The 22394-nt window shown below is 44.6% G+C and overlaps 1 protein-coding gene across 6 annotated transcripts in view; it reads left to right on the top strand.

The window, feature by feature from the left end:
• DSCAM (DS cell adhesion molecule) overlaps positions 1 to 22394 on the top strand; it is a 690516-nt gene that overhangs the window by 64524 nt on the left and 603598 nt on the right. Inside the window, exon 1 of one of the 6 annotated variants that reach the window (XM_070252705.1) lies at positions 22154 to 22265. The exons of the other annotated variants lie outside the window; for them this stretch is intronic. The gene's annotated coding sequence lies outside the window, so the exon portion shown is untranslated. Of the gene's footprint in view, positions 1 to 22153; positions 22266 to 22394 lie in introns of those variants that run through there. 6 annotated transcript variants of the gene reach the window in all.

The following is a 22394-nucleotide window of genomic DNA, read 5'->3' as shown; positions in this document are numbered from 1 at the left end:
TAAGTAGTGATTAATGTGGCTTCCAGCAGATGCTTTATTCATGTCTAAGGGTTTTAATGTGGTATCACATATTCGGACTAATTTTATCTTGATAGTTTTATGGGATGTTATGTTGGCTCATTTTAATACACTAGAATAAGACTAACTTATGTCACTGCAAGTAATGAGTTTATTGTAAAGGATACATTTGGGAGTGAAGATGCTAGGATCCTCAGCTACATGACCAGGTATCAAGAAAGAAAAGGAACTTTGGCCCAGCTGGACCTTCTGGAAACTAGAACTAGAAGGTGACTGAGGCTCCCAGACAGCTCTGGAGACCACATTGCCTCGTTGACCCTTCATGTGCCATTCGTGGATCTTCGCTCTGGTTTCCACTATTGACTTCACTCACTTAGGTTCTGCACATAGCTGCGTTGGTCTCTGTGTCTATTTTTTCACTGCCCACCAGGAAGTGTGCTTGTTCTTGTCTCTTTATCACTTTCATGCTCTTTGATTCTGTATTTTTTCATAGAATTTCAGAGGGAAAGAAAAGATTGGTCTATGTCAGAGCTCTCACAGTCAGCAAGTCACAGGCTGACTGTCCTTGTAAGATGTGGTATAAAAAGCACAGCTGTCTGAAGGAGCTCTGGGAGCTCTCTCCTGCCTCCTGGACAGTGTCTCAGCTGGCACATTTCCCTTGTTCTCAGTGCCGGGTGCTCGACCTAATTTTAGCTTCCCGTGAGACCAATAGCTTCCTCCTTATTGAGGGGGCGCACCTGAATCCAGCTTACCATGGATCCCCAAGGCTTCTAGGTGCTGGGCATCCAGCCTTCCCAAACAACTGCTACAAACAGCTGGCATCTGAACCCACACTGCCTTGTGCCCCAGGAGCCTGAGTATTCCCTTGCTTGTAAGATTGCTCTAACACTCGCCTTATAAAAATGGAGAGCAGCACAGTGGAGGGCACCTCCCTGGAATTCACAGCCATGCTGCATGTCCATCACAGTGTCCTGGCCAACGTGCCCTTTAATGAGGGCAGAGCAAAGATCAGGGGACCTGTGCCTTCTCTTGCTAACCCCAGCTTGTAGGTACTTTGCTCAATTGTCTTAGTTTGGTGTAGTGGGTTGAATAGTGTCCCCCTAAAATTCATGTTCACCTGGAGCCTTAGGATGTGGCCTTATTTGAAAATAGAGTCTCCAGATCCAGTAGGGACCTGGAGATGGAATCATCTTCGATTTAGGGTGGGCTTTAAATCCAATAACTTACAACAGAAAGTAGAGGGAGATTTAGACACAGAGACCCAGAGAAAAGAAGACCATGTGAAGATGGAGCAGATATTGGAAGGATGCAACCACAGGCCAGGGTTTGCCAAGGATTGCTGACAAATACCAGAAGCTGGGAAAGGCATGGGGTGGTTCCTTCTTCAGAACCTCCAGAAAAACGAGCCCTGCCTGCAGCTCCATTGCAGATCTCTGGTCTCTAGACCAGTGGAGAGAGAGTAAGTTCCTGTCGTTTCAAGCCAGCTACTTTGTGGTCATTTGTTATGGCAGCCTGAGAAACCTAATGCAATTGGTTCCCCGGAAGCAGAATCTGAGAAGGAGATTCTTGTGCAAGTGATTGAAGGATTGATTGATGAAGGCCAGTGTGAGGCGCTAAGTGAGTCAGAGATGTGGTTTCCGTTGGAGACTGGACCCAGCCTGACCTCACACGAGGGCTCTGGAGCACCAAGTGTCCTGCCGGGTCTGCTCCAGCGGTGGCAGTAGGGCCCCCCTTTGGAGCCCTAGGTCAGCCAGTTATTGACTGTGGAGGAGTTATTGCCTGGGAGGAGTGGGGTGTATCCTCCAGGGTGAGCTGGTTCTCGCTTGGCAGAGACAGTCCCCTGGGGTGCGGAGGGCAAGGTGAAGCTGAGAGGCATTAGCTGCTAATAGTCACGGTGGCTAGATGGGTATGCCAGCTTGGAAAAGGGGCTCTGTGCTGGGTTACCACAGCTTCTACTATGCCAATAACCATTTCTAAATCCAAATCCTGTGAAGTTATAGAATTTGTTGTAGGTCTTGATGTGTGACAAGGGGCAACTATTTTGCATGACAGTAGATACCCGCAAAGGGTACCACGTTGCGCAGCGCATCAGATGCCCACCATTCTCCCAGCTATCTGCGGCTGGGAAGGGGGAAGTCACACGATACAGAAAGGTACAAGGAAGTTGGCTGCAGAGGCTCATGAGCCAATAGTTGGAGATGGGCAGGGCTCCTGCTGAGGGGAGGACTAAGTTCCCAAACCTGGCGGAGCTCCGTTCTGAACCCCACAAACAACTGAAGACATAGGTTGTGGGTCTGAAAGACCTATAACTGAGAGAAAAGAGATAGGCAGTAACCACTGAATTGCTTTTTCATCTGTTGCTCACAAAACATGTAATAACAAAAGCTATGAATTGAATGTGTGTTGACACAACAGGACACTGTATCAATCCTTGTTAGGAAAATTCTGTATCAATTCCCATCCATCTTATTTGTGGTTATCCACACGTGTAGCAAAAATGAGTATTTTTCATGGCCTCTTTCCCATTAACATGGTCACAGTTTATGAAATAATAAAGAATGTTCACATAAAGATGACCTCATAAACTCCAGTCTCCATTTTTTTCTCTCCATTGTTTGCACCATATGCATTTTCCCTGGAAGTAAAACATGCATGTAAAATTAAATTACATGGCTGGTTTGGGTTGCATTCTTGGGGTACTTAAGCAGAATGCCTTTCCAAATCAAAAACAGGTTTTGAGGCAGTAACAATGGCCTCACAAATCAAACAAATTGGTTTCAGAGTTTTACCTAAAGTAATTGAGAATAAAAAATGTATTGTTCAAGGTTCCTCGTTATAACTTCATACTTTCTTTAGTTTGTGTTTGATTTACTTAGAGGTGCAGTTTGGGTGCAAATGAGCCGTGCACTGAGGGACAGAGAAAGCAGGCTAAGTTCTGGGGTTCGCTTCCGTTAACCGTAGCAGTGCGCCTCGCAGAAATGGGGTCAAGCAGGCACCCTGTCCCCTGGTGTGGGTGCCCAGAAAGGAACTCGTTTATAGTTCTAGGGAGCAGCACGCCCTGGTACACATTTTCGAGGAGTTCTGCTTTCAAAACTCTACATTTGGGAAAAATTTCAAAAGGCACACTGTTCTTTGAGGTGACCTTCACTCTTTTCCATCCGGTTCCCTCCATCTCAGTTCATAGCTGCGTTTTGACCAGCAGCCTGAGCGTGCACCGAGGCCCTTGAAGGACCCCAGCCCCGTGCCTGCTCAGGAGGATGCCTGGTTGAATGAGCTGCGCGGTTCCTGTGCTGATGAAGGCTCATTTCCTTGCCCAGCCTCTCGGTCCCTCCTGTTCTCAGCACACCTGGCTGGCCCATTTCCAACTACCTCAAGCATAAACTTCTCTCTCTGCCCGGCCCCGACTGCCCGGCGGTGCTCTGTAGCTACCCAGCGGGCACCCTCCAGAAGCCAGCCAGCCTGGGAGCTGTATGCCGTGCCCACGCCCATCCCCAGACTGCATTATATTTATTCCCCCTGCCTTCAGTGGTTGTTTTTTTCCTTTCCAGATATTCTAAATCTTTCGAGGAGTTTCCAGAAAAGACTGTCCAGGTCCTCATGTGCTTTTCAACTTGACGACTTTTTACCTCTTTTATTTTTGACTTTTTACTTATGCTCTCAACGTGTTTTCACTGCTTTTTAGTAACTGCGAAAAAAGTTTTCCTAATTAGGGGATTCATATTTCAGGGTTTGAAGCTCTGATTCTCTTCCTACATGCTGTGTGGTTTGGGCAGCTTCCCTAACTGTTCTGTGCCTCAGTTTTCTCATCTGGACAGTGGGGATAATAGTATCATCTGCCTCGTGTGGGGCTGCTGTGAGAATTGGGTGATTCAGGCACACAAAAGGTTTAAAGCATCGACTGGCCAATTGTAGGTGGTGGATGTTAGCTTTATTTCCTCTGCGCATCCCAAGCGTCCTGAGAAGGTGAAGAGGACTACGCGCCCTGTGTCGATGGAAATAATCCATAACCAGTCTATAAATCAAAATTGGGGTGAGTTTATTATGAGCCAGGTTTGAGGACTATAGCCTGGGGCCTTCCTTCCTTCCCCAAGGAAGGACGGGCACCAAAGAAGTGGGGTATACAGAGTGGTTATATACTGTCTTGGAACAAAGAGCATCCATCACATATGATAGAAATGTCCCGTTTACAATAGTCACGAGATTGCTTTGCTGGCACAAGAGATGGGTGGTTGCAAGGTGAGCATATCAGGTTAGTAATTAATCCTTAGTTTCCAGGAAGAGATTCTTATCCTTAAAGAAATGCCAATATCGGGGAAGTTATATCCCTCTCTTTAAGGGCATCATTCTTGTCTTTGGGACATAGTAAATGTTTAAAGCAGATGTGCAATGCATGCTCAACAGGCCACGTTAGGTCCTTTTGGAAAAATGAGGTCAGGCCGAATTAGTTTGAAACCAAATGGCTTCCTCATGTGCTCCAAAATATCCTGTTGCTTTTCATTTATTTATCACCTGGATTGGCCACACCAGTAACTTTGGTGACATTACACTCGCATTTCATGGAGAAAACGCAATTAACGATTATTTATGGTGAGTTTTGAAGGTGGTGCAAGACCATCCCTGTATTCCATGGTCGCAGACTGGGATGGGGTATTTGAACGTGAGTTTGCCAATCTCCTGGGCACTGGAGTTGTGAGTCCCAACATGCTACCTTGACATCGTGACCCTAATGTACCAACAGAAAAAAAAGTGTTGCAAAGGGTTGGGGAACTGACTCTGAATTTGGTTTTCACATTTCAATAAATATGAGGAGAAACTGAAAAAAATTGAGGAAAAGAGTCTTTTAAGAAATGTTAAAGGCGACTTCTAGTTTTGTCTCGAAGGGATCATGAAGACCAGTTATCTAACAACTCTCCTTTATTTTTAGGAAGATAATGGATATAGTTTAGAGGATGTACGTTGGTTTGACTTGGGGAAGAGCTCAGGGTGCCATGCGGCTGAACACAAGATACCTGGGCAAAGCTGAGAGACCGAGCTCTCCAGGATCATTGGAGGAGGGCTGGCCTAGGATTCGGGGCTCTCTTTAGGGTTCTTACCACGGTGCCATCAGTAACACTCACCTGGTGTGCTCCGGGAGAGCAGGACTTGCCTCCTTCTGCCCGTGGATGTTGCAGCACGACAGGCCAGTTCTCGTAGCAGAGGTCATCTGTGAATCCCTGGCCAGGACCCCCACATTTCCCAAGAGGAAAATGGGGTTTAAGCATTTAAGGGGCTACACCATCTTTTCTAGAAGACTTTGCTCAGAAAATTCAAAGTATTAAGAATATTTATGAGGGAGTATAAGTAGTTTATCACAGAGATGTAAATGTCACTCTGTTCTAGAATTTTCCCTGGGGGAGAGGGGATGTGGCACTGATCGAGGCCACTCAGAGCCTTAGGGGAGACTGCAGAGGGCAGGTGTACCACCCCCTGAGCTTCTAAGGTAGAGACTCCAGTGAGTTAATATGAGCAAACATCCTCCAACTACCCTCTAGAGACAGGTCTAATGTTTTAGTCCCAAAACTACTTCTCCCTGACATTGAAGGCGGTCTTTACCTGCCATATTTAGTATTGATCCCTCCTATCACCTCTCCTTTTTGGATAAACTTCAGCCATGTCTCACGTAGACCTCCAGCTTCTTTTTCAAAGGAAAGAGCAGTTTTTCTCTCCTTCTTGTAAGCTGCCCTGTGCCCCTAGGCTGCGGCCACAGTTCAGTGCTCAAGTTCGGTTCCTGGTAACTACTGGCTTCACTCTGATTACAATCAACATGCTCCTTTGGAAGCCTGCTTTTACCTTGAAACTCTTCTGGATCGGGAGATCAAAGTGCATGGGTGCCTCTAGCAGCAGATGGATTTCTAAAATTTACCAGGGCAAGACCATCCGCGATGTTCATCGAACCTTGGGAATACCTGGAAATGGAAATTGTTTATGATGAGAATAAACTCAGGTCGGGTTTATTCAGTAAGCCCAAGGTATTGGCTGGTCACTAGTCTCCTCCTCACCAGTTATGCCTGCCAGAATTGCTGGAAGGGACAGAGAAAAATCGTTTCCATTGGTGGAAGACAAGATGTAATTGTGGCAAGCATTAGATTAGACAATGCCCATGAAATCAGTTGGAAACTTGCATAAACGTGCAGGAAAAACATCTGTTATGATTCTGTTCTCAGAATGATCACACTGCAGCCCCCAGAGGGGGTGTCACCGTAAAGCAATGGGGCCCATGGGGAGGTCCCCATTAGCAGCCCAGCACTGCAATCTGGGGTGAGGGTGAGGGGTAACCTTGTTTCCTCTAGTGAAGTCTCAGCCTAGGAGTTAAAAGCCTGGATGAATTTCTAAAATCCACTTTACGTTGTTTGCCATTATCAGGCAACATCGGAGTGTTTTATAGATAGGTTTCCACTTAATCACACCCTTTATTATTCTTGATTTTTCTGTTTTTGTTCCTGTCACCGAACCTCTGCATATATAGGAAAAATAAGATGCGCTATATCTCTTAGTGAAACCAGAGACAGAGAGAGAGAGAGAGAATGCTGAGCGATGTACCAAGAATCATAATTGGCAAACTGGCAACATCAAGTCACTGTGGGTTCCACTGCTCAGAAGATCCCAAATGTCACATGAGGCCGCCATCAGCGGAACTGGCAGTTCCTCCCGTCAATTAGCTGTGATGCCCAGGACCAAATATTAGCAAGGCTGGAATTAATACCAAGAGATCGTTTGCATCTGAAATACAGTCAGGAGCAGTTGTGAGAGATCCAATCCTGAGGTCACTGTTCTGAATATCAGCTAGGCTGGTACTTTAGAGGAGGGTTTATATTCCCAAACGTGGATAGGGCACATGTTCACTGCATTTTCCTTCCATCCTAGCTGCAGAAGCTTGATTATGTATGTCCTCTTAAAGGTCAACCTTCTCAGGCTGGGAAAACAGGCATCAGGGGAAATCGAGTGCCCCTGGGTGTATGGTGTCAGGCATGCCTTGGGTGGGTGCATGGTCACCACTAACCCTCAGCCCAGCAGCTGCCGATTGTCCAGTACCTACATTGCGCTTGGCCATATGCTTGCTCAAAAGGATTTGGACCCCGAGTTTCTGGCGGAATCTGTCAGTGCCCTAGATTTGCCCTATTCTCTTCACGTGTCCGTCTCAGGCCCCTCATTTCAGGCTGACGAGCTGTTGTGGGAGATACCCCTACAGGCTTGAGGCAGCTGTGGTTGCTTACTTGTGCTGATAGAAACAGGAATGTTGCTTTTCTCAGAGTAAAAGTCTTTAAAATTTTATCTCTTATTTCCCTGAACTCACGCCTCCCACCTGGCTGCTGGCTTGTTTTAGTTGACGGCGAAACATCTTCGTGAATTATTTTCCCTTCTCTTTCCCTCTCCAGTGCTCCCCCTGCCTGTAAGCCTTGCACGTGCCCAGTCGAGCATCTTTCCGCTTAAACAGAGAGCAAAAGAACGAAGAGGGTTTTACTGTTGTTATTTTTAAAAATTAGTGATGGTGATTTAAACTCAGAAATTGTCACTGCAGAGAGATTTTTGAGACTGTTTCTCTCCATTTGATGCCTTACCAGCAATCCTTTTCTTGCATAAAAATCATACAGGAAAAGGATTTGAAATGACCTACTTTATAAATGATATCAAGCCTTAATGTCCATATTCAGTATTGTTATATAGTCTCTCAACATCTTGGTTTTTTATTTGTCACTTTCTATTAGGTTTAAGAATGTCCTGTATCTGACATTCTGTTATGTATTAATTCTTTGATATCTACCCATATATACCAAACACATAAAAGTGGAAGGATATATTTTGTATTTTTATATATGAGGGAAATGGGGAGAATTTCACCTTACTTTGCAATTTGGTCCTAACAGTTCATTATTTTTAATAAGTTGCAATCTTACCAGCAGCACTTTCCCACTGTAGATTTAATTAGTCTTTTTTCCCCTCCCTTTTGCTAGTTGACAGAGCTGAGAGGAGGGAAACGGCGGCAATTTGAAACCTTGTTAGAAATTTATGAAGTGCTAAAATGTTTTATTCCCAGAGGCTGGCTTGCCAGCTGTCACCGGAACGTGTTCGCTGTCTGCCTCCTGCGGCTGTGGGAAGGCAGGATGGAGGTAGGCTGCCACGAGAGCGTGCATGGGGCTGGGTAAATGATGCTCTCCATAATTAGCACAGAATAGGAGAAGCTAATTATTTTCCCCGCAATTGACCAGTGGTGTGTAAGATGAGAAACAAGGGGGCATCTGGAGAAGAAAATGCATAGCCAGAGATTAAGACCCTTCGCTGCCTTTAATAAAATACACTGGCAGGGGAAGGAGATGGGTCAGCTTTGGATGGGGATAAGAAAACAAATAAACACCTCTCTTATTGGTGGCCTCCGGCAGATGCTTAGCCTATTTCTAGCAAAATGGCCCTGAACTAATTTCTGCTGGAGAAAATGCCTTCTCGCAAATCTTACAAGGTGTCAAGGATGGTCTTAGGAGGGGGCCCGATCCTACCTGCAGTGATTTGATGCCCCCTAATCCTTTCCTTTCCCCCACCACTTCTCTAATGCCTCAAATTTCCTTCTCAGGGGACACTGTTTTTCTGTCGTTCTTAATGGGAGATATCACTTGTGACCACAGACACTCTGGAGAATAAACAATTCATAATAAAGGTGTGGATGGCTCGGCCAGTGCTCTGGGCTGGAGGGAGTCACGCCTGACTCTGGACATGTGACTTTTTGGAGACCAGGAGGTCCCACAGAGGCAGGGGGAGGAGCAGGAAGGGAACTGGCAGCTCCTTTGCAGTTTGCCTCGGGGCTGGCCCTGCTCTGTGCAGGGAGGAGCTGGGAATCCCCAGGGCAGCATCCTCCGCTGGTGCCAGACTGCCCCACTGGGGGAGGGGCAGACGCATGGCCCATCTTTGCTTTAACCTCCGTGCACTGAGCAATGGCAACCACACTGGTTAGGAACTGATACCCTCAGACACCCCCACCCCTAAACCCCTCCTCTGCCTCTCTAAAATAACAACTAGACTAAAATATTTTTGGTGGCACAGAACTTTCTGACAAGTTCATTGTTTTTTTCAATCTTATTTTCAATGTACCAAGGCACTCTCTAATTAGGAGCTTTGCTCTCCGTACTGGTTTACTGGGGCTGTTGCACCAAAGCACCACAGGCTGGGTGGCTCAGACAGCGGACGTTCAAGGTGTCAGTTCCTTCAGGCTGTGAGGGAAGACTATGATGCCTCTCTCATTGACTTGTAGATGGCCGTCTTCATGTTCACACAGCCCTCTCCCTGTGTGCGTGTCTGTGTCCAAATTTCCCCTTTTTATCAGGACACCAGTCATTTTGGATTAGAGCACACCCCAGTGACCTCGTTTTACCTTGATTACTTCTGTTACCATCCTGTCCCCAAATAAGGTCACATTATGAGTTACTGTGGGTGAAGATTTCAATCTATGAATTTTGAAGGGACGCAGTTTAGTCCACAACACTATCCATTCATTTATCCAAGAACTACGTGTCAAGTGGCCCTTAAGGACAAGGCCATGTGCGATACACAACTTTGGAAGATACGGCTCCTACCCTGAGAGTGCACACAGCCATCTGTGGGTCACGGCCCATATGGGTTCTGTGGGAGAATGAATAATGGGCCCCCCAACATGTCCTCATCTCTGGATAATGTCTACCCAGAGATGTCCACATCCTAATCCTGGGCCCTGAGAATCTGCTGCCTTAGAGGAGAATGAGAGCTTTGCAGATGCGATTAAATTAAGGATCTTGAGATGGGGAGATTATCTGAGCCAGCCCAGTGTAACCAGAAGGGTCCTTATAAGAGGAAAGCAGGAGGGAAGGTGGGAGGGTGAGAAAGGAAAAGAGAAGGAAGATAGGGGAAGGGGCTATCAGCCAAGGACTGCAGGCAGCCTCTAGGAGCCAGCAAAGACAAGGAAACAGATCTCCCCTACAGCCTTTGGAAGGAACACAGCCCCACCAACCCATCTGGTCTTCTGACTTCTACTACTGTAAGATAATAAATTTGTATTATTTTAAGTCACTAAGTTTGTGGTGATTTGTTACAACAGCAATAGGAAACTAATACTGGTGCCAAGCTAATGGGCTTGGAGCAGCCTGGAGCTGAATGTGGGTTTAGTAAAGCCACACAGAGTCAAGGATGATAAAGTTCACTACTTGGAAAGGGCGTGGATGAAGCCATGTTCACGGAGTCACTGCCCATAGGAACTGAAAGAAGTGTCAGACACCTGTACAGCCCCCTTGGATTTGCAGATGAAAATTTGAAGCACGGAGAGGTCAAGTGGCAAGTTCAAGGTCATAACGTTAGCAAGCTGCAGAACCGTGAACTGTGAACTGTGGCTAAGGGCCCGCTTTGCTCCAAGTGCAGTTCAGATTTTCGTTTGTCTCATGTCATTCTACAGAGCTGCATTTTTTCTCTTTTTACTTCTTGACTCTTCCAGTTGTCCTTTGTATGCATATTGGGTGTGTGTGTCCCGTTAGACTGATCTATAACATAATTTCTACAGTAGAAGAGGGAGTTAAATAGGACATTTAAGATGACTCTACTCATCTTAAGGTTATTTAAGAGCAATTTCTACCATTACTTGGAAGGGCTACTTCAGGCTACCCTGATACAAACGTGCACCTAACAATCCAATTAGTGTGTAAATGGATTAATCTATTTCTTGACCAATGCACTTGCTTTAAATTCAGTATAATACGGGTTTAAAATGTATCAGTTTTATGGGCTTACTCTTTGTATGAATGTGTGTTTCACCTTTAAGTAGAGGATTTACTCATCCCCTTGCCCCAGTGAATGTTCCTTCATTGATATTTTTGCTTCTTAAGGTACGATTCATATCTTTTTCAGTTCCATAATCATTATTAAATCATGTTAGCCCTCTCTGTAGTTTGAGGATTTCCAGCTGGCTTATCCTCAGCATCTATTGAGACACAATCCCAGGTGAAGGGGATATTGTTACATCAGATCACATGCGAGCTCAGCGCTGTCCAATGCAACTTTGTGTCGTGATGGAAATATTCTAGAACATTAAGGCATTTAGTGGCTGGTAGCCACTAGGCCGATGTGATTACTGACCACTGGAAATGTGATTAGAGTGACTGAGGAGTGGAATTTTTAATTTTATTTAGTTTTGATGAATTTGAATTTAATAGTCACATGTGGCTGATGGCTGCCATATTGGACAGCACCGTTCTGAGGATGAAGAACTGTCGCTGAGCCATGGAAGGTTTTGACCAATCTGAGCTCTTTGGAGCCCAGAGATACAGGTCTTGGTGTCACCACCTGAGATACACCAGGCACAACCAGACTTTCCATGGAGTGAGGTCGTTCTCTAGAATCTAACAGACCAAGGAAAACCTTGTGATACACTAAATTGGATAGAGTCTTAGAAATATTCTCCTGAAACATAGTAATTAAATAAAACAATTTGTTCATCAAGTACCTGCCATGTAGCAGGAGCATAGACAGGCTGTCTTCTAAATGAGAATAGGCCTGGCATTCAAGAGACAGAAGCAAAATGCGTGTTTACCTGAGCTTTGCCACATAGTGGAGATGGGAGGGCTGATGGTGTAGATTCTGGTGTAGGATACCTGACAAGGGGTTAGAGATTTTGGACCATGTTTTCTCCTGTTGTTTCACATCCGTTACTTCGTTCATTCATTCAACATATATTTTTTGAGTGTCTATTGTGTAATCATTGTTGGGGCTATATTAGTGAACAAAACAGGCTCCCTCCCTTCCCTCCTTCCTCCCTTCCCCTCTTCCCTCCTCCATTTATCTATCTATCTATCTATCTATCCATCTATCCATCCATCCATCCATCCATCTATCTCCTTGAGCTTTATTCATAGGGCTTCATTTGAATGCCTGCATTATTATCCAGTGTTATAACAATATTTTAAAAATACTGGAATGTTTTCTCACATATTGCTTCAAATCTTCTTGGTCTTCATGCCAAATTGTGAGATGTCATTGGGGCCACAGGTAATTTTCCTAAGGAAGGACAGTTGATGAAGTCTTTGCCTTGTGATGCAATTTTCAGCTGCATGCACGTGTGAGGACCCACATGTGTGGGAGAGAGGCTCAGGGGCTCTCAGGCAGGAGGAAGAGCTGGGCTGGCTTTGGAGAAAGTGGGGATGTAGCAGAAAGGAAGCACCCACTCTCAACAAACTCTTGGGGAACCCATTCTCCTTTCGGGGTACAAACCCTCCTGCTAGTAAGTAAAACTCTGTGGTTTGTGTAATTAATTAGTAGATTTTTTTTCATCATTCCCATGTGCAAAGTGCTATCAGGTGAGACAAAAGAAGAGCTGACCTTCAAATTCTTTTTGCCTTGACTGTTCTTGGAGGTCAGTCTCTTGGGGTGAATTTTCCCTTCCAGTTGGGCTATGGAGCTAAGAATGAGTAGCCTGATTTTGCCACACAGTGAGTTTGTAATACAGCCAGGTAAACAGAACAAAGCCTCATTTCAGTGGTGGGGCCATTTATATTGTGAATATTGGATTCCAAAGGGGTGATGTGGTCTGACATGCTCTAAATGATGTTTCTTGTCTTTTCAAAATGCAGCTTAAAAACTCGTTACACTCACACAATGTAATCATGGATAGAACCCCACCTAAGTTAAGAAACAGAAGAGTGTCCTTGAAAAGTCCCCTGTGTGTCCCTCTCCAACCACAGCCCCTCCCACCAAGGGAACGCTAGTCCTGAATGCCATGTGGTTCATCCTTGTTCTTCTTTGTAGTTGTGCCACATATGTTTGTAGCCCTAAGTAATATCTTGCTAAGATGTGCATGCTCTTGGACTTTGTGTAATTAGAATCACAGAGGAGGTGTTCTTCTGGGACTGGCTTTGTTCTCAACATTATTGCTTTGAGATTTATCCATGATGATGTGTGTAGTTTGTTCATCCATTCAACAAATAATTTGGAGGGAAATTACCCTGTGGCACACGTTGATTCTAGGTGGTGGGGTATAGAGTGAATAAAACAGGCAAACCCCGTGTCCTAAGGTAGCTGAGTTCTAGTGGGTGAAGGGCAGGCAATAAACAAGATAAATAGAATATGTGGCTCATTAGATCGTAATTGGTGTATGGAGAAAACTGAAGCAGTGAAGAAAATTAATTTTAGGAGAAACTTGGAGTTTTAGATAGGGAGGCTAGGAAGGGGACGTTTGAGTGAAAACCTGGAGGAGGTGAGGGCGAGTCATGGAGGTGTCAGGGGAAGAGCTTCCCGGCAGAGCAAACGGCAAGCGCCAGAGGCCTGCAGCAGCATCCTGACTGGTGTGTTTCAAGTACTGTAAGGTGGCCAGTGTGACAAGAGCAGAGTTAGCAAGAGGAAGTAGAAGCAGATGAGAACAGAGAGGAAGTGGGAGACAGAAGCCACTGGAGGAGTTTGAGCAGGTGACATTATATGACTTATGTTTTAACAAGGGGACGGGGTGGGAAGGATGAAAGGGGTAAAGAGTCACCTATGTATGATGATGGATGGAAGCTAGACTTTTGGTGGTGAACACCATCTAGTCTACACAGAAGACAAAACATAATGATGTACACCTAAAATTTACACGATGTCATAAACCAACGTGACCGCAATAAAATAATTTTTTAAAAACAGATTTCTCTGGCTGCTGCCTTGAGAAGAGACCTAAAGGGGAAGGGGTATGGAGCCAGCGGACCGGGTAGGAGTCACCGCAGTGCTAGTGAGAGATGATACAGACACCATGGAAAGTGGTCACATTTCAGGTAGATATAAAGGTTGAGTGTCAGGATTTTCTGATGGGTCGGATTTGGGTTGGTAGAGAAAGTGACAATTGCTTTCTCATTCTAATTCTAATTGCTGTAGGCTGAGCAATTAGGATGGCAGAGGTGCTGCTTACGGAGATGGGGAAAATGAAGAGAGGAGAGGTTGGTCGGCAGGGAGGGAAAGACCAAGGTCTCTTGGTTAGGAGCATGTTCAGTTTGTGATGCAAATTTTAACATCCTGGTGGAGATGGGAGGAGGCAGCTGGGTATAGAAGTTTGGGGTTCAGATAAGAGGTTGAGGATAGAAATAGAAATTTAGGAGATGGCAGCCTAGAGATACTATTAAAATTCTTCAGAATGGGTGTGATCATCAAGGGAGTGCATATAAATATCAGAGAGAAAAGGTCCAAGGACTGAGTGCTGCGACACTTCAAAATTTAGAAATTGGGAAATGAGAGGGAGCCAGCAAGGAGGCTGGAAATGAGCAGCAAGAAGAGTCCTATCAGAGGGAAGCCAGGCATGATAAACTGTGTGGCATATCCGTGCTAGGGTGACATGCGAGTCACTGGTGACTTCTGTGAGAGCAATTTTGGTGGAAGGGTGGGGACAGAAACCTGCCTAGAATGTGAGAATAGGAGGCTGAAGGGGAAAGTGGGGCCAAGGAAGGATTGGAGGGGAGAAGGTAAGACAGGAGAAATAACAACATTTCATGTATTTATATGCTGTAAGGAATGATCTGGTAGAAAAGGGGAATTTGATGATTTAAAAGAGAAAAGGAAGAATTGCTCTATAATATCCCTGATCAGATAGCTGATAGATAAATGATAGAGAGAGAGAGAGATGAATAGGTAATTGGTAAAGAATATATTCCATTGTTGATATGCTTTCGTGTGGTTTACAGGGTTTTTTTGTACAAACATTTACTAGCAACAGAAGCATATTTCCATTTCCATTACTCCATGTCCTGGCTAGCACTTGATATTGTCAAACTTCCTAATTTTTACCACTTTCATGTGTGAAATTTCCATCTCTCTTTCCATTTCGATCTCCATTTCCCTTTTGACTAATGACGCTGAGCATCTTTTCACATCGTGTATGGACTACTCATGTTTCCAACTCTGTGAAATGCCTGCTATCGCCTTTAGGCTATGTGTTGTTGTTATGGATTGTTCATCTTCTTCCTCTCTCTCTCTCTCTCTCTTCTGTAGAGTCCATTATATATTCTTTCTACTAATCCTTTAGTTATATGGTTGTAAGTGCTGTAAATATCTTCCATTTGTGGCTTATATTTCACCTTTTTGTTGTTTTTCTTCATGAATAGGTGATCTTAGATTAATTTTACAGTTTTTGATTTTTGTTTCGTGTCTAAAAAATGCTTTTCCTACTAAAAGTTTTCCTATTTCTTTTCTTCTAGAATATTTTGCATTACCTTTCGTTTCATTCAGTCCTTAATTCATCAGGAATTGATTTTTGTATGGTGAGAGAGAGGGATTAAATTTCACTTACCTCCCTATGGATAGGAAACAGTCCCCAAATCATTGATGGAGCATTTCCTTTTCCTTCCCATGGTGCCTCTCTCTCATACATGTCGGATTTCCACATATCGGCAGTTCTCCTCCGGCCTCTCTGGTTTGTTCCAGACATCACATCCACCGATCTATCCCTGCTCCAAGGACACACTGGCTCCATGACCATGGCTTTATCACTAGCCTTGTTTTCTGCTAGGGCAAGGCCTTGCTCTTCCTGGCTCTTTAGACTTTTGCGTAAATTTTGAAATAAGATATTTAAGCTCCTCTGAAAGTCCTTTTAGAATTTTGATAAGACATTAAAACGTTGTGCTTCAGAAGACAGACTCCGGAGCATAGAATTCTGTGTCCAGTTCTTATTAGCTTTGTGCCTCAGTTTCCTTATCTGCAAAACAAGGATGACAGAAGTGTTTCTTCATAGTGGGAATAGTAAAGAGTTACGAACTGTGTGGACCTCCATCATGGCCTGGTATATGGGGTCGCTATGTTAGTGTAAGGTGTCCGAATTATTGGTATTTTTTGTGGACTTTACTTTTAGTTGATTGATCACTTAAGGGAATTTTGATAACTTTATATCGCAAGGGCAAAGACAAATTTTGAGGGATGATAGAGAGAGTTCCTCAGATCAAGGACTTATGAGAAATACTGAGAACTATTGACCAGATAGAAACATCGTACCTGAGTAACATTCTGTGTCATGAAGAAATTTTATGTAGGAAATTATAAAATAAAATGTATTTTTTTAAAAAATAATTTTTCTTCATCTCAGATTTTACTTTTTTATATCAATTGAATTCTTTGCCTTCCAATATGAGCAAGTCCTCATTGCATCTTTTTGGGATGTGAAATTCAACCTCTCTAGTAGATTTACCTCTTGTGTTATGTCAGGGTGGAAAATAAGCACAGAAACAACAGCAAAGATGTGATAGTGTTGCTTTCTGGAGTTGATGCAGAGGCAATTGCTTTGGGGCAAGATGGTCTTGAACGAGGAGTTATTAAGGGCATCTTACCATGTTAATTTCTGTATGAACTGTGTCTGTGGGACCCAGACCTGCCGTGTTCATTTGTGGGATGGGCTGCTCTTTAAGGGTTGCTCTCAATCAAATCTGCTCCGTAGCTCTTCAAACCTGGTTGCTTCAGCCATTCTGCTTTCGGGCCATAAAGATCATTAACTGGTAACCTGCTGTGTTCCAATTAGAGGAGAATTTTAGAACTCAATGCAAAAGCTCTCTTCAGTGACATTAAGTGTTAATTTGTTTAGTGAAAAGTGCCTTTTGGAGATCGTACTTTGGAGTCAAGCTGACATGTGTTCAAACTCTGACTGCTACTGACCAGGTGGGTGATTTGGGGAACATTATTACCCTTTTTTCTAGTTTAGTTTCCTCATTTTAAAACTGAAATGATGATGATGAGGAGGAGGAAAATGATATGATGATGGTGAAGATGGTGATGATGAAGATGGTGGTGGTGGTGATGAAGACGATGATGATATCACCTTTCTCACATGATTATTGATTATCCATGTAAAGTAACCAGCACAGAGCCCGGCCCACTAAATGGAGTTCTTAAATTTCAGCTGCCCTTAGCTTCTCTCCCAAACTTCCACTCTCTCCTTCTGTATTTTCTTTATTTGGGTATACATAAGTGTATCAGTTTTATATTACTGCTGTAGCAGCAAATAATTACAATCTTAGTGAATTAAAACAACATGCATTTATTCTCTTACAGTTCTTGAGGTCAGAGGTCCAAAATCAGTTTCGCTGGGCCAAAATCAATGTGTCAGGAGGACCATGTTCCCTCCAGAGGGATCATAGGGAATCATTCCCTTGTCTTTATCAGCTCTCACACTGCACTGCTTGGCTCCCAGCCCCTTCCTCCATCTTTGAAGCCGGCAGTGTACCATCTTCTTGCATTGGTCACATTGTTTTCTTCTTCCGTATCGAATTTCCCTCTGCCTCTCTCTTATGAGGATATTTGTGATTGCATCTATGGCCCACTCAGATAATCCAAGATCCTCTCCCCATCTCAAGCTCTTTAACTTGATCACATTTGCGAAGTCCTTGTTACGATGAAAGGAAATATTCACTGGTTCCAGGTGTTAAGGCCTGGATATCTTTGGGGGCCATGTTTCATCTACCACAAAAAGAATAAAGTAACATCAAAATGCAGGCACTTTGTATTGGTATCAGTTCATTACAAAAGAAAACCACCATGCTCAGCAAAGTCATATTCCATATAAGGTCCCTCATTAATTAATAAATGTAGTGCTTATACATAACAGAGTGACAAGAAATCAATTCACTGGCCTTGGTCCTGCTGGGACTTCCTGTGAAGGCTTGGACATGCCAACAGTAGAGGCTAAAGCTGCTTGGAAGTTACATGTTCTACATCTTTCAGTGCCAAGGTTACCTTGGGCTTCAAACTTAGATGTTGTGTGTGGCTTTACAGGTTGTATATGAAGATGTGAAAGGCACCCACTGGAGTTGTACCGTACACAACTTGTGTGGCTGTAAAAGGTGGACTTTCGGGGATGCCCACAGACTGTTAACTCCAGAAATGTGTGGTCCATGTCTGTCTTATGTCCCCATTACCTACTGCAGTTCTTGGGATAGACTAGGCATTTGTATTAAGGGAAGTAAAGAAATGAATTAGATGGATATTCAGTACGAGAACCACCAAGTAGCTCCTCATGTGTGGTACCCAGAACAGTGGTTTCTCAGCATTGGCTACACATTAGAATCACCTGGCAGAGATATTAAAAAAAGAAAGTTCTGGGCCTGGACCCTATTCACGGAGATTCTGATGTATTTGGTCTGAGTGGGGCTATGATATTACTGCTCTTTTTCAAAATATCCCAGGTGAATCTACTGTGCAGCCAGGTAGCTAACCATTGGTCTACAATAGCGGTTCTCAAACTTCAGTGTACATTATAATCACCTTGAGGGCTCACTCAAACACAGATTTTCTGATTCCGTAGGTCTGGGATTGGGGGCTGAGATATGGATTTCTAACAAGCTCCCAGTTAAGGCTGATGCTGTTGATGTGGGCAACCATCCTTTGCGAACCACTATTCTGGAAGGTAATGGGTAAGATGAGTCCTTTTGCCATGCACAGAAGCCATGGAAGAGTGTGTGTTTGTGTGCGTGTTTATGCAGATATAGAAGATATTAAGTGCCCGCTCTGTGCATTTTAAATATGTAATTTGTCTCCTCCCATCCAATAGCCTTTCCATGTAGGCATTTTCAATCTTCACATTTTTAGCTGACAAACTAGAAAACCAGGGAGGTGAATGATTTTGCTCAAGCCGTGCTTGATCCTTTCAGTATGTCACAAAGTCACACCCTCTAGGAGACTAGAGACCATTTCCACTATTTTGAGTTCATCTGCTTTCTCCATTTCTGATCACTGTCCCTGCTCTGACTTTAGGTGACTCTGCTGTGACAGAGTCCCGAAATAGGAGCTTATCCTATTTCCCTCACTAAATTCTGTGTAAGAGGAGCAGCCTTTGTCCTTGCTACATGACACACAGTGGCCACTTAGCTGAGACATCTCGAATTGACTTGAATAGAGAGACTGCACGCTGACTAACCTAGACTTGGTAAATGACACCAATTTGAGATTTACTGAGCTGAGCATCATTCTCAACTTCTGCTAGTTTGACCAGGATCTTGTAAATGACAGGAGACCTTTTAGGGTGATGCTGCTTATCTCAAAGCCTCCAGGTGAAATTTCAAGGGAGTCCCTTCTTGCTAGCTGTCCTCCTTGTCTTTCTGAGCCCTCCTCTCACCCCCAGTATTGCTACCACCCAGACTGTGGTCCCCAGGCTGCCTTGCTTAGGTCGAAGACCTTGACTCCAATCAGGTGGATCCAAGACTTCCCTTCCATCCACTTTATCCAAACTGAAATTGTCCATTCTTGAAACACACAGCAGCACTCGACTAATGCAAAAGATTCTAAGATTAAAGTAATTGGCACTCAGATGGAAATGAGACTTGATGCTCCATGGAAGTCTTGAATTTTTAAGAGGAGCTTGTAATGACACTCATGTATGGGAATATATGGGAAGAAGGACACCTATGGACAGCAAATGCTATAGACAATTTCCTGACCTCCTTCCTGGGCTGGCCTAGTTTGTCTGGTAGGGACTAAACACATGGCTTTAGGTTTCTGGCCAAAACCACCACCCCCTCCCCTCTCTTTAGCTTTGCAAGGAGGCTGCAGTCAAGCATGTCATAGCTGGGCTGGTGTGGCTCAATGCTAACCATGAATATTTGCAACCTCACATCTCAGATATGGAAGAAGGCCTCCTGTATTAGTTTTTCCCTCCTCACAAGAGCTTTAAGTTTCATTTATATCAAAATTTACAGAGCACTATTTTAGGTGCTTTTAGGCAGTCCCTTTAAAGGGTCGCCAGCTCCAGGGGTTTCCACTGCTCACATACGGGTATTGCCGCGTGTCCTCAGGTTAGAGACTGGGTAAGGTTTTCTGTGGCTCTTGGTTTAAATGTTGACAAGAGAAAGTCTCACTCACATTTCCCAGAGATGTTCTTCCCTGATGAATGTGTCCACCTGTGACAACGGGCTGGCTATTGAAATTCGTGTCTGAAAACTGTAGACTACAGTGAAGTCAGCCGCTGAGACGAAACTGCCTGCCCGATTTAGGAGGTTTTCTTTGCTGGAGAAACTGTAATCTGTGTCTTAAGTGACACAGTGACTTGAGAAATAAAAGCCACATTTTATCCTCAGCATTATGGGATGGATTGTGTCCCCACCCCCTTCAAATTCTTATATTGAAGCCTTGTATTAACCCCAGTGCCTCAGAATGTGACTGGATTTGCAGACAGGGTCTTTAAAGAAGTAATTAAATTAAGATGATGTCATTAGGCTGGGCCCTAATCCAATCTGACTGTTGTCCTTGTGAGAGGAGGAGATCTGGCCACAGACATGCACAGAGGGGAGACTATGTGAGGACACAAGGAGAAGACGCCGCCTATAAGCCAAGGAGAGAGGCCTCAGAAAAAAACCACCCTGCCCACACCTTGATTTCAGACTTTTAGATTCCAGAATTGTGAGAAAATAAATTTCTATTGTTTAAACCACTCAGTCTGTGGGATTTGTTATGACAGCCTGAGTCGACCAAGACATTCCCATTAAATTAATAAGAGTGGGAGAAGTTGTTATTGAAGACGCGCCTTTCCTACGCAAGCTGCCCTCAGTCCCTGCCCCGCCCCCAGGTAGGCGGAGTTTCTCTGTCAGGGTCACAGAGGCAGGACCTCCTCCCTTCCCTTCCTGGTGGTACTGCAGACCGCGCTCCTCCCTGTGTCCTGTTGTCACCTGTCTAGATTTGGTTGCATCCATTGCTTTACCTTTGTCTGTGGCTAAGATAGAGAAAGGTGAGGTGAGGAGGGAAGATGATCCTCTCCCCAGCCTAAGTGTGCAAAGCAAACAAAATTTACATACGATCTGGAGAAAGGGAACGTGAGCTTCCAGGAGGATTCATAACGGGCACAGCTGATTCTGTAAATAACTGGATGCTGGCAGAGATGGCTCGCTCCCCAGCAGGACTCCTGCCCCTTCTATTCCATAGGGTTCGTGCTAGGAAGCAGCTGCCCAGTCATAGACCACATTTCTCATCAGCTCACCCCTGGGAGGGGGGTCCCTGTGAGTGGCCCCTGCTGCTGGAGGGTGAATTGAAGTGGTGTCATTTCTGGGCCTTGATAGTTAAGCAGGAGGTGTGTTTCTCCCTGCTCTGTTGCTTCTCCGCTGGCTGGATTGAGGGCATTTGTTCTCAAAGTATGGTTCCCCTGACCAGCAGCATCAGCATCATTTGGGGGCTCAGTGACCACTCCTGACCTACTGAATCAGATACTCTGGAATGGGGCTCAGCAATCTTTTTTACCAGAGATGATTCTGGTCATCTTCCAGTTTGAGAACCATGGGACTAGAGAATGAGGGACCATGAGAAGGCAGAGCCAAGGTTTCTGAATCCCTCTGTAGAAGAAGGGCAGCCACCAACCAAGGACACTACCACCATCCCCTTCATTTGACTCTTAAACAGCAAGACATAGACTTCTGTTAGCTTAACCCACTGAAATTTGGGGATTTATTTGTTACCACAGTTAGAATGCTATCTGGAGCCCTAAATGAAACGCAGAGGAAGTGAGTAAGCCCTCCCGCCTGGCAGAAGATAAGGTCACAGTGAAGAGGATGCAGAAGCAGCCCCAGGACTCCATTGCAGCTCTCCCCAACCTTCTGCTTTAGGACGAGGCAACGGGAGTCAGAACTAAGTGTGTTTGTATGGTCTACTAGCATTGTGCAGTTTAATTCAACTTAATTGCTTTGCAAATTTTTCAAAACCTTATCTAGAAATTTCTTGAAAGTATGAAACTAATCTACTCATTCTTTTGTCGTAAAATATCAATTAAAGAAGTATAATCCATCTTTGCTATTAGAGGGAGGAGAAAGGGATAGGGTATACATTGGAGACGATCCTTCTCTGTACTGTTACTGGATTGTGCAATGCTTGTGAAATAAGTGAAAGATATGCGCCCTGTTGGTGGGGGGCAGGGCTTCCCCTGAAGGCTCTCACCCCCCCCCCCCCCGCCCCCAGGAATGAAAGTTAACCTCTTAGACTAAAATGGAATGAGAGGGGGCCCTTGAGGAAGAGGATCTATGCACTTTTCCTTAGTGGAAAGTGGTTCCTGTGTGACAGGAGGTAAGATGGTGCCTCCATCTGGAGCAGGCCAGTGGCCAGGGAGTCCAGAACCCACTGACTCAACAAGAACCCCTTTATGAGGTTGGTCAGATGCTGGCACCAGGCTGGGCTCTGGGGAGCCAGCAGAGAATGAGACACTGTTGCTGCCTTCAAGGTGCTAATCCTTGAGGGACATGTTCTCCTGGGGCAGGGTGTGGAAGGGAGACCACCAGCCAGGAGTAAGTCTGCCAAGATCAGAGAAGAACCCATCTGCCCTTGATAAGTGAAGCTAGTCTTCGGCTTTATATTAGTCATGGTTATCTAGAGAAACAGAACCGACAGTGTGTGTGTGTGTAGAGAGAGAGAAA

This window comes from Equus caballus, chromosome 26, assembly GCF_041296265.1.
Source record: "Equus caballus isolate H_3958 breed thoroughbred chromosome 26, TB-T2T, whole genome shotgun sequence".
NCBI classification, from domain to species: domain Eukaryota; kingdom Metazoa; phylum Chordata; class Mammalia; order Perissodactyla; family Equidae; genus Equus; species Equus caballus.
Note: the sequence above shows the minus strand (reverse complement) of the source record. Positions and strands in the feature narration are given on the sequence as shown.